Source organism: Myotis lucifugus, unplaced genomic scaffold (assembly GCF_000147115.1).
Source record: "Myotis lucifugus unplaced genomic scaffold, Myoluc2.0 scaffold_134, whole genome shotgun sequence".
Classification (NCBI taxonomy): Eukaryota; Metazoa; Chordata; class Mammalia; order Chiroptera; family Vespertilionidae; genus Myotis; species Myotis lucifugus.
Genome location: NW_005871182.1, coordinates 2,983,920 through 2,997,245, shown reverse-complemented (window position 1 = coordinate 2,997,245; position 13,326 = coordinate 2,983,920). Strand labels below are relative to the sequence as shown.

Below are 13,326 nucleotides of genomic sequence, written 5' to 3'. Positions count from 1 at the left end.
ACTTGTTTATCTGAAAAAAAAAAAAATCACATCTAAATGGGAATTCTGTATTTCACCTGGCAACCCAAGTACAGTCCTCTCTCTGCCCATCCACACAGCTCCATTCTTGTCTTGGAAGCTCTTATGTCTTGCTGTACCCATCAGATCTCCTTCTGCCCTTCCAGGCCCAGCTCAGCCTCAGACCTCCATGAAGCCTGCCTGGATGGAGCCTTTCTTATCTGGCACTCCTTCTCTACCTCATTCATTTGGTTCCATTTGTGTCCTCTGTAATTCTCTTTCTCCAAGTAAACGTTAAGTTTATCTCAGGCAGAGATTGTATTATAAGTAGGAGGATTTAATAAACATGGTTTGGTTGTATGGTGCTGCTTCTGACCTGTACTATAGAATGTGAAGGGCTGAGAGCACAGCAGAAAAACCTGCAGAGGCCATTAATCTGGATGTAAGGTGCTTCTAGGCACGAAAATCAATATGCGACTCCCTCTCCCCACACAGCATCAGGCCAGGCAGGTATGGCTGCCTGACCTAGGCGTGTTTCTCCTTACACCCCACTCCAACACACCAGACAAATTGTGGATTCATTTGCTAACATCTAAATTTCTCACCACTTCACACTATCCCCTCACACTCATATATTTAAATGTGAGGGCCAGGGTGGCTATACTGTGTGATCTGTAACCTGTAAACACATAGTGATGACAGCAGTAATGCTGGAATCCAGGAAATACATTTCTATTTAATTGATAGAGAAGCTAAAAAACATTGGCAGTTTTCCCCCAAATGACCAAACTCTAATAACGTAAAATATTCTTAGGAGTTTCAAACTACATCAAGAAATCTGTGAAACTATTAAGTAATTCCCAAGAAGTCTATTTAAATAATTGGCATTTCATGAATATATGTATAAGTAGCTATGGACATCCAGAAACCAATAACTGACAATAACATTTCTAAAAGTGAGAAAAATATAATCTTAGAATAAAACGTATAACATAATTTTATCTACTTACATCTTCAATAGTGTTTAAAACATTTTTATTCTCGTAATGTAAACACACAAATGTGTCCAGCGAGAAAGTTGCTTTGAAACGGTGAGTGGAAGGACTTCAGTGTTAACAGGGTCACTGTAGGCAAGGACTCTATCACTAGACCCACACGGAGCGACAATTAATTGGGTTACCTTGGATTTCACTTTGCGGAAATAATAAAATGAATTCAGAATTGACTTTGCAGCACCAGAGTGTCCTGGAAATAAATGCTAAGACTTTGTTCTATTTGACTCTTCAGATTCATCGTATTTGTCTAGATTAATTTTATTTCCCTCTATTTTTCACAACCTAAGTTCAACTAAAAAATATTGCCCTTTCTATTCAAGAATATTAGACTTTGCCACAGTTTCCATGGGATGAATTATAATTTTCTAATCAGAAAAAAAATAACCCTGATGGTCTCCCAGGAGAGAGAACAGCCAATGAAATCCACAGACCAAGCCTTGGCCTCCTGCGCCAGTTGCAATCTGGCTGGCTCAGCTTTCCCGGCTTCTAGCTTTGCTATCTTCTTGCGACAGATTCTAAACATAACCAACCTCAAACTGGGAAAAGCCAAACACCAGCAACCTACTTCCTTCTGTTCTTCCTTTCCAATCGACCACCAGAACCTTATCCCATTGTTCGACATTGAGGTAAGATTAATCCAGTTCTGCAGGGCACACACGCGGATGCTATCAGCAGTGGATGCAAATACGGTGCATCCTTTAAACAAACGCACTTGTTTGATGTCAAGGAATGTTGAAAGAATGTGGAATGTCCCTAGGAGCTTTTCAAGTTTTTGCGGTGATGTCAACTGCTCTTGGATTTCATCCATCCCCTTGTGACCTTCCCACTTCCAAACCCAGTGGCGTTTTTCAGGTCCCTCAGAAAACATATGCTGAATGAATGTTTTGAAATAATAACTTAAATGGCAGTAATTATCTATCATGAACAAATTCTATCACTGGACCTGTTCAGTGCTGTGTTTGTGCTTCTAGAAGATTCACCTTTGTCTGAAAATGATGCCCAGGAGACAGAAGCTTTGTACTTAAAAACCGACAAACTTTGTCTTCACTTAATTTTACACAAAATTTAAATTTGGGTTACAATGACTTTTCTAACATTGACCATTGATGCCTGACGGCCCAGTAAATACATTCTAAACCAGTACTGATCAAAGAAATGATGCATGGATTATTAATCAGTACTTCAAAAAAGAGAGAAAAGCAGGCAAATATCCAGAAATTATTTTTCAAAAAGACCTTTAATGAAATTACTTATACTACTCATTATCACCCTAGTAATAACGAAATGAAGGAAACCTGAGTGCAGATAAAGTTATCTTAAGGAAACAACCACTTTAAAAAACATGTATTATTATTATTAACAATGGCAGATTTCATAACTGAGGCTGATATCTACATTGTTTCAGAGATACAAGCAGAGCTCGGTGAAAAGTTGCATCAGGACCTGCCCTCAGGTCATATACACAGCCCGGAGCTACTATCCCACTTCATGATATGCATGTAGACACAGCCATGGGCAGCCTTAAAAACGACACTTACCTTACCTCCCCGACGCGGGATCATTTAAAGTTCATCTCTATTGAATCGCCTCTTGCTCTCCACCAACCTTAGCAATTCTCTCCCACGTGTCTGAACTCCTAGAGATTCCTGTTCTCTCTTCTAAAATGCTGTCATTATCTCCGTTGCCCAAATCCAGTTCGAAAACAGGGAGAGGGGGAAAAATCCAATTTGCAAGCTGTTTACGCCTAACAACTAACAAGGACAGAAGCTGCTAAGCTTTGAGCTCAATGAATTAAAGGTTGTTTGGCTAAATGGCAGGCACACTTCCTCCTATTCTTTCTGAACTTCGTTTTCCTGCCTCCAGAGGAGCTTGTTCCTTTCCTGGGCTATAAATAGACTGGTCGCAAGAGTCGGGAGGAAAGAAGAAGGCAGGAAACGCATCTGATTTCAAAAAGCAGTGTTAGGTGCATATGTGTGTGTGTGTTTTTCAAGTGAATACCCATAAACAAGCTAAGGGAAATTCAGCTGTGGCATGTGCGCCATTCTCAAAATTTTCTTTAATTTCTTCGAGGCTTGGCATCCCTATAAATTGTCATTTACCATAAGCAAAGCTTGTGTTTGGAGATACATCATTGTTCCATGTAAAATACCATGAACAAACCTATATCTAATCGTTCTTTCCCCAGAGCAATGTCATATAAATTGAATTTCCTCGGGGAAAATTAGGGAGAGGGTGGACAACTGGCGATACCCTATTTGCTTCTTTTCCTCCAAGAGGAGGTGAAGGACTTTGAGGCAAAGTCCAACAAAAGGAAGAAGTCATCAGGTGAACAAGAAAACCAGACCTTTTGCTTAAAAGAAATTATGAGCTTGAATTTATAAACCGGTCATTCATCTGCGCTAAACTAAAAGATTGTCCACAGTCTTGCCACTCAATGTTGTTTAACTTCTCATAATTGCAACACACATGGAAATAAAAACTAGATGTCATTTCTCACATTTCAGGCTGGCAGGTAACAGTTTGGATATTGTCTGATACCGTTGAAGTGGAGAGAAATAAGCATTTATATAGTAGGGGATGGAAGTGTAAACTGGCATTAGCTATTTGGAGGTCAATTCTTCTCTCAAAACATTAAGTACACGTACTCTAACAAGAGGCTTTAACATGGCTGATTCTGCGAAGGGGCAGGGGTGCAGGTCTGGGATGGAGGCATAGTTTAGGTTGTGATACGCAGACTTTGTGCTCTTTTAATTTCTATACTGTGTGTGCTTTAAAACGTTAATTTTCAAGACAGAATTTTAAAAAAATGTTATTACTTCATATGGTTCTATTAGAGATCTATTTATTACATGGCTACGGATCATCCTACACTTAGTGCTTATCACCAAGCTGCTCTTTACACTGGGGTAAGATTTTGAGAAGCAATAGCTAGAGAATTTCTTGGATGGAGGGGCTACTCTAAGTGACGTTCACCCACCAGCAGCACTTTGATCAGAATCTCTGGTGAGGGGCCCAGCAGTGTGGATTTTAACTCCAGGTGATTCTGTTGCTCCCTAAGTTATAAGAACCACTGGTCTATGGAATTGTTTTGTTTAGTCTGTATTTATATCCCACCTTCTAAAAAGGATTTGAGACCACTGATTTTTTTTAAAATGTAAGAATAAAGAAAAGTTTTGAGTGCTTTTTAGGCTGGTGACTCCTACTGAGGCAGCCAGGAGAGTTTTTACACATACGGTGAAGAAAACACGCTCATTTCACAATGACTTCGGAGAAGCAACCCGCGGCAAGGCAAAGAGCAGTGGACAGAACAAACGGAGGAGATTTAAGGGCGAGACAAAGGAGCGCTCACTGTGGGGGAGTCATGATATAAGTGGCTAAATTCGAAGCCAACTTTACCAATATATGTGTATTTGAAAATTACAAGTTGCCTGAAATAAGGCTAACTCAAGCAAAACATGAAGAAATTAAATTAAAAGTCTCTAGAGGCAAACATAACGTCCCACTCCCTATTCTTTCTCAGTAATTTGTTTTCTGACCAGCCATTTCTTGTCCATCTGTAGCCGCCGTGCAAAGCCCTGTGTATTAGAAACAATGAGCTCAGCCAGAGCTGGGGAGGGACAAGCAAGACTCTCTACATCCCGGGCACAGATGGGGAGGAAAACATTTCTGAAAGAGAGAGACAGAGAGACACAGGGAGAGGAGTGAGTGACCTCCTTGTACCAGCAGAAAGGAAGCGGGAAGTCCGTGACTGTCGGGATATAACAGCTGCAGAGACTGAGTGGCTAAAAGGTACATGAGTTGACATGGGCTGGCAATGGGGTCATATGTCTCTAGGAGCAAACCATGCTCTCGTGTGAGAAGAATGAACACGTCTAAGAAACTCCAAGAGCATTGACCAGGCTTTCACTGTTCTCTGGAAATATTCCTTCTCTTTTGTGGGGACATATTTCACTCCTCAAAAAGGACAACTTCACAAGCTCCCTCTATAGCCCATGGGTAGAAACGAAGCACTAAAACATCTATGAAAACAGAAAGGCTCTGCACTCTTAATCTAAAACTAATGACAGACTCGCTCAAAAGGCACTAAGGGAAAAGGTCAAAGGCTTTGTGAGGAAAGGTACTATGCAGCTTTCTTTAACTATTTTGCTTCTGCAACTGGAGGAAAATAGATTTTTAAAATTGCAGCCACCTACAAAGAATTGAAATGTACATATACAACATAGAGGAGATCCAAGCAAAAGTCCTCAAAAGCACACACCAAAAAAAGCCTATATGTTAATACTTAAATGAGCTGAATGCACTGTAGGTATCTGAACCTGTATGCCTTGTAGGTATCTATCTATATAAAACCCTAATATGCAAATAGACTGAACGGCGGAACAACCGAACCGGTCGCTATGATGTGCACTGACCACCAGGGGGCGCGTGAGGAACATGGTGGGCGTCGTCTGTGGCAGGAAGGTGGAGCAGGTGAGCGGGGGCGCCAGACCAAGGCGGGGCACCGGTCACTGTCATCGGGGCAAGCCTCTGGTGGTTACTGAAAATTCTTCGCTCCCACATGCATGGTCCCATCCAGTGCTCACACCTGCTGCAGGCGCCAGAGCTGCCGCTTGCACCCACTGCCAGTGCCTGGTACCAGTCCCGATCGCTCGGTGCCGTGAATGGGTGCAAGCAGTGGCTGCCAGCCCCGAATGCCCCTGAGGGCTTCTCCTCTCCCTGCTCCTGAGGGGTGTTTGGGGCAGCAGCCACCGCTCGCACCTGCTGACGGCACTGGCCCCACTTCCACCCGCTACTGGTGCCGGCCCCAATTGTTCCTGCTCTGCACCGTCAGCAGGTGTGAGCAAGGCCAGCACCATCAGCACATGGGAGCAGTGGTGGCAGGAGTGGGCTGGCTGACATGGAACTGGGGGTGGGGGAGCAACAGGGCATGGTGGGAGGGGCAGGGTGGGGATGCGGAGGATGGACCAAGACCCGCCCCTGTGCCCACTGCAACCTCTCGGTTCCTTTCAAGATGCACGAATTCATGCACTGGGCCCCTAGTTTTTAATGCTACTTTATCTTTGTTCACAAAGTGTGGACGGTCTAGGTGATAATCTAGACCTTGGTAAAGTTTAGTTGGAAAATCTAGCCAGACTGCCTTTGTTGTATTTGACTTTGGTCTCTATTGGCATTCTGTCACTTTGCCATGCACCTAAAATAAAACAGCACGAGTTTCCATGCAATGGGGAGAAAAAGAATCTTGAGACTCTCCCATAATAAATGCCCAGAGCTTTTTCAATTCTGTCAAGTCTTAAATCTTGTGTCATAGTAATTAAAGGACATTTTAATTGGTGTTGTGGTAAAAGCTTTATTAATTTTGAAGCATGAGCACCCTCATTTTGCTGTTTCTGCCAGTTGTGTGTCCCTTTTGGAAAGCCTTTGGACTCCACCATAAGGTGGGCTGTGAAGCTCATCACTGTTGGAGGCAGGAGGAAGTAAATCCATCACTGGGAGGAAAATCTTCAGAAAAGAAAACAGATCATTGCAGGGACGGTGCATGGCACACGTCTGAAGGCAGACGGAGGCTACCAGGGGCTCCAAGAGTACTGGTGCCAACATTACCTTATTTTTGCACAACATTTAGACAGAAGGAGGAAGGCAGCATGGGAAAGAGTGTGGCAGTGAAACTGATTTACCCATCGCAGAGTAAAATTTATTGCTTTGGCGGCCACTCTGGTCTAATAAAGGCCAAGTGGTAGGTTGGCTGCTGATTTAATAGTCCATACAGTTTCCTTGCTTAAAACAACAAAGAGATTAGTCTGAATTCACATAACCCCCTGAACCATATAATTATGCAATTCATGAAAACAGTTTAAACGGAGTTTACATTGATATTGTCAAGGTGAACACAATCACAAGCTTTAGAACTCTAACATAAATTACTGGGTGCAATTCATCTCAATTAAGTGCAACAAGTTAAAATGATTGAGTCTTCTGGTCATATTCACTATGACCAGGAGACTCTCTTTCCCTTGCTGGCAAGCTGCTGTGTTGTGAGCCACCACTGGAGAGGGCTACGTACGTGGCAATGAGCAAGGGTAGCCTCCTTCTAACAGCCGCCAAGAAACTGAGGCCCTCAATTCGATAGCATGCAAGGAGCTGGATGCTGCCAACAACCACGTGAGCTGGCAAGCAGCTCCTTCCCCAGTCGAGCTTCAGATGAAACAAAAGCCCCAGCCGATACCTTGAATCTTCCCAACCCAGATGCTAGAAGCTTTCGAGATGATCCCAGTCGCAACCAAAACCTGACAACAGTCTCCTCAAAGACCCTAACCCAGAATGCCCAGGCAAGCAGCTTCCTACTTCCTGATCCACTGAAACCATGAGAAACAACACATGCTTGTTGCTATTTTAAGCTGCTAATTTTCAAGGTGACCCATTAAGCAACATCTCAGGCTTTATTAGACCAGAGCCTGAGAATAATTGAAACTGCTTAAGAAAGTCCAAGAGATTCTTGTAGTCACCTTCAAATTTCTCCGAAGAAAGGAGTAGTGGTGACTAAAAGATTCTGCAGCAACGGAAGCTCGTGTCATCTCTGCTCCTAAGACGGCTAGTCCATCTTCACCATGCTTAAATGAGCCAGGCGGACTCCTGCAAGGAGAGCACTACAGCCATTCTTCTGTATTGCAGGTTTGGTTTCAGACCACCGCAATAAAGTGAGTCATATGCTCTTGGGTGGTAGAGGGTCCTGTCTTCAATTTGTAAAAAATGCCACTTCTGTGAAGCACCATAAAGCGAAGCACAATAAAACGAGGCCTGCCTGTCTGTTTCTGTTACACGGAGTGATGGTATCCGGAAGGGTAAGTGATAATGACAATTTGCTCCCATTTGCCAGGGCAAGCGCAGAGCCTCTGAGAACTAAAGTCTGGAAGTGGCCTGCATCACTTCCACTCACAGCCGATAGTTAGGCTAATTATGTGGCCTTCACTGTTACTGGGGGCGTAGAAAGTGTAGGAAAGCACTTGGATATCCAGTGAGCAGCAAATGTCAACACTCCAGAGGCAATCCCAGATCTTACTGTAAAATGGGTGTTCTGTCCATTAGACCCTAATTTCTTTTGGGTCTAGCTAGCCTTTATGTCTAGCCAGCTACTTTTAATTTCATTGTTTTAAAACACCAGTTTTTAAAGATTTCCCTTACAGAAGATGTAGAAAACAACCCATTGGTGACAGTAGGTTAGTGATTAAGAGCCCTGGCCTGCTAAGAACACAGACTCCCTGAGTCCGTATCCTGGCTCTTTTTACTTTCTGTGTGCTCTTGGGTGAGTTACTCAACCTCTCTGTGTCTCAGTATTGTCCATATGTTAAAGGGAATAACAATGATATTAATAATAGGATCTACATAACCGAGTTGACAAGATTAAGTGAGTTCATTGCAATAAAGCATGAAGACAATGCTTACTACGGTAAATGCTCACTAAATCTTATAATAATTATTACCCAACCACGTAGCTTTTCACTGAGAACACTGTTTCTCAGCTGCAAAGTGTAACTTCAGCCAGAAATTTTGGAAGCATGTGCACTGGGTCACAAGGCAACCTCTTGACAGGGAATGACATCGTAAACCCCAAACCAACTTGGAAAAACAACTCAAAGGTCATGCTCAGTTGAAAGTGGTCGAGCAGCGTGGTCTTTACTGGCAAAAGCCTGCACGTGTGCACGTATTTGTGCGCAAAATCCAAAATGTAAAGCAGCAAGGTGTTTGATAAGCTGCACGTGAAATTCAACTTTGAGAGTCCTTATTTATGTAACCTGTACATAATATATTTAGACACAGTCTTGTATATTCATGAATCAAGAAGTAAAACCTAGAAATATCTCAACAAGCAGCTAGGGGCTGGCCAATATCGCAACATGTGGGAAACAGTGGCCCATATCATGACCAGCCGCATTCATGACTGTAGGTGATAACAACAAGGAGGAAAATACAATATGCTCCACAATGGAAAGAGCCTAATTGATTTTTAACCCAGTATTTATTGATTGATTTACGATACCCTTACTATGTCAGTGCAGAGCAGAAGTTTGTAAGGAAACGCATCCACGTGTCAGCGGTGGTAACATTAGAGGTGGATCAATGCTGGTGTCATCCTTCTTACCCACCCTGCAGTCGATGACAGCGGTCCACCACCCACCCCACCTGAAGTGGCCGCCACCCACCCACCCTGCAGTGGGTGACAGCGGTCCACCACCCACCCCACCTACAGTGGCCGCCACCCACCCACCCTGCAGTGGGTGATCAGTGGCCGCCACCCACCGCCCTCTCTCTGCGGAGTGATCCCATCAGTAAACGGGAGAATTGCCAACCACTTTTGAGAGCTGGCGTCTCTGTCCTGGGCTGCAACCACCCCCACCCCCTCCCCCCCATACCGCCGGCTCTAGGGGAGCCCACACTGGACATTACCTGTGAGACCATTTGTCCTTTTCCGAGGCGGCTAAGGGCTGGGAGCGGCTCATTCCCTCTTGGCGTCCCCGCTGCGCCTCGCATCCCCGCAGCCTGCCCGCCCACACGGCACCTTCTTGTTTGCCCGATGGAGCTGGGGACCGACCATCAGGGATTCCAGCCCGTGGGCTCCCGCAGCCACATTTCACTTCAGAAGGAACCGCCTCTTTGTCAGGTCCCTGTGCTGTCCGGCTGCCGCACCACAGGGGCCCCTCCCCTTCCGGGGAGAAAGGACGATGATTGGCAGTGAAGCAGCCCCTCGGAGGTAAGAAACTGGGCACACCTGAGCGCGTGGTGGGCCGGACGGGCCTTCTCCATCGCCATCGCCATCTCCATCTCCAGCAGCTGCGCAGCGCGGGCCTCCTGGCCCGCAGGCCCGGGCCCAGGACTTGAGGGAGGCTGGCAACTGGTGGGAAGGGCGCCCGCCTGGCTGGGTTGGGACCTGTGGCTGCCCCGGGCTCCCTACACTGTGACAACCTGGGACCTGGGCAGGCTTCTCCAGGCACCGCCTTCCCAGCCAAAGGACAGGCTGGACCTGGTCCTCAGTCACCTCCCTGATGGCATGTGTGTGCGGAGGATACTCATGCACAAGCACGCACACACATGCGTGCACATGCTCACATACATGCAAGCCCACCCCTGAGCAGACCTGCCCCGAGGTGGTCCTCCCCAGCTGCCTGGCAGTGTCCCCGCCACTGCACACACCGGTGGACATCAGGAATCCCCCTCCTCTCCCCCATGTCCTGGAACTCCCCCAGGGCTGAAAGGGCCTCACAGTCATGCTGCCTTTTCTACTCTGGACATCGTTTTCGCTATGGAAAGTAGGCAGTAAGCACTGGCTTCCCTCAGCGCAGCCACCAAGCCCAGAAACCTGGTGTCATCCCAGAACCTGCCCTTCTTCCTTCTCCTGCTGGCTTCACAATCTGGGGCATCTCAGTGAATAAGATGAAGGTGTGTGTGTGTGTGTGTGTGTGTGTGTATAGGAGGCAGATCAGTAAAAGGTAACTCTGCAAAATACTTTTTAAAATTTTTATTCAAGTGTCTGTCCTAGAAGGGGGTCGGGAGCAACTGAGAAATCCGGGTGCCGGTGATTAGGAACATGGGGGAGGAATTCTAAACACCGGTTCTGATCTGAGGGAGGAATTCGAGAACAAAGATCCCAAGAGCTGTTGACTCATGTGGCTTGATTCCGAAACACACAAGTCCCCTGGCAGGAAACCCTGCGGGGACTACAGACTAAACCGTCCTGCCATTGTCAGTCCCATGAGGGGCTGAGCGATAACTGGAGCAAAGGGAAGTTGTTTTATTGTGTTGTCTTGTTTTTGTCTTAAAGAGAAAAGTTTCTTAACATTTATACTAACATCTTAAATAAAGATGTAGAGGGATGCAAACGTGAATGAGGCAGCAACCATATTGGATGATAGAATCGGACTCTCAGAAGATCTTGACAGGCTAAAGTGAAGGGACAAATGATGGGAGGTAACATTAATCGGAGCAAAGGCAAAATTGTGCAGAGGCCCAAAACACCCCGTGCACAAGTTCAGACTGGGGAGACGGGGCTTAGTAGGAACCCCTACTTTTTAACCTTGTTATCCATTTTGTATCCGTTGGAGCTTGCTAATTGCTCAGGGTTTTTAAGGTATCCCACGGAGCAAAAAGTGCAGAGGGGATGATAATGCTGCCTCTATCTTTCGATTGCTTCTAGCAAGACTTCAGACATTTCTATTAATGTGTACTCAGGAAGCAGATTTAGATAATATCTCATTTTAATTAGGTTAGCACTCATACTGAAAAATGGCTTTAAAAGATGTCTGCACAAAAGTAGCAAGTGAAAGAAAGACAATAGCAAAATAAACCTGAGGAAAATGGCAAAGCAAACTTTTCTACTCTGACCACACTCTTCATCGGCCACATTATGAGCTGATGATAACATTAGACCCGCAAGCAATAGTCCCTCCAAACCGAAAATCATCAAGACCATTTGAAACATGGATTTACGTCTGCTGCCATTAGTGATAAAATTCACATAGTTGGCTAGCATATTGTGTCTTGAGATGTTAACTAGTAATAAACCAAGTCCCATAATCAGCAAGGCATTTAAAAGCTAAGCATCAGAACAGGAAGACAAACTCCAGCAGTTTCTCAGAGATATTTAGAGCTATGTGGAATAAACACAGTTCTTAACAAATCTCACAAAACCTACTGATAATTACTTAGGACCTTCTTTTGAGGTTTCTCACTTTACCATTAAGGACAAAAGCCACAGGTCTCTGGTTCTTCCTGCAATAGTAAAAAAAAAAATTCGTTGGAATAATTGTAACACAAAGACTAACAAACTAAGAGGCATTCCTTTTTCAGCAAGTTTTTTTGGGAAGTCACATAGAAAACATTGCTGAAGATGTGAAGAAACAAATATTAGGAAAGATTGCTCAGTATTGGTCACGAATTTGGGTGAAAGTGCAAATTTTGTAATAAGTCTCAGCTTACAATACTTTTTAGATTCTATTTTAATAGTTACATTTCTGAAGAACTGCTTTTTTGTGTGAGTCATTAAAAAATCCTAAAATACTAAAGAGTATCCCAAAGATAAATGCTTTCATAAATAGGAAACTATGTTTATGGGAAAACTGTTAAAGTGTAACCACTGAATTTAAAAGAAAAAAAGGTATTTTTTCAGAGAAATAAAAGGAAGGATTGCAGGAAACCTTGACCGGATATTCATCTCTGTGGTGTTGATCCAATATTTCATAAATGCAGCAGAGAAACTGATGCTGGAAGTGCACACTGTACTACTTGATGTCACTGATGTGGTTAGTTTTTTTTTTTTTAAACTTTAAGTAGCAGAACTTTATAAGATTGTAATGAGATGGAGGGTCTGTTGAGATTGTATCATAACCCATTTTCTTCTTCTACCAAATATTGCTTCCTTCCCTTCCCTTCTATAGACATTGTTCTAAAGAACTCTCCCCAATGTAATACCTGTGTGTTGATCTCCATCTCAGAATTGGCTTCCCGGGAAACCCAAAACTTGCAACAATGGCTGGAGTGGTCCAAGAAAAAAGATGCTCATATGGGGTTCTGAAGCTGCCACCCACCCACCAGCTAGCAGTGAGGATGCTGATCATCAGAACAAGGAGATCTGCCGCTACATGGGAGAAGAATGTGGTGACCTCCTGGTGATCCCCTGGGTTACCTCTTGACATTCCGTTGCTCATCTTAATGATACATGAACAAACACAACAGTCATGCGTAAAAAGGGCATGGAGACCAAGAGCTCAGAGACCTCAGGAATCAAGATCTGTGTCATGCCAACAGGTTAGCCATTTACCCAGTAGATCGTGAATATCACTTGTAGCCTAAGTGCTTACAGCTGGTGTTGTAATTTATCCTACTAACCTTCTTTCCCCTTTCCTCCAGGAAAAGAGGTATCACAGGATCTTGGAGGAACTCTTCCCAGAATTTACATGGAGAAGTGGGTCTGAGTAATAGAAATGGTGGACCACAGTGGAAGCTGTGATGTGCCACTCTGACCCCTTTAAGACGGAAGGACTTATTCCTCCAGTTATTGAGGGAGCTATTGGAGGACATCCCTCAGAAATTACCGTTGGCTGGAAAGTTCTACCTTGCACAAAGTCATGCCTCCTTCCCCAGGGCAGCTCAGATCTAATAACTGTTCAGTGTATAATATAAAGACCCAGAACCCTCATTTTATCTCAAGATAGCATGAAAAGGCCATCACAGCTTCAAGGTCCACAAAGGGTTGGCTTAGTCTTTGTCGAGACAACACCACAGC

The 13,326-nt window shown here is 44.4% G+C and overlaps 1 protein-coding gene across 1 annotated transcript in view; it reads right to left on the bottom strand.

The window, feature by feature from the left end:
* Window positions 1-2,843, bottom strand: part of RASGRP3 (RAS guanyl releasing protein 3) — a 101,593-nt gene extending 98,750 nt beyond the window's left edge. The window contains exon 1 of the mRNA XM_014460577.2: window positions 2,591-2,843. The gene's annotated coding sequence lies outside the window, so the exon portion shown is untranslated. The remainder of the gene's footprint in view (window positions 1-2,590) is intronic.
* Between the last annotated feature and the right edge of the window lie 10,483 nt (window positions 2,844-13,326).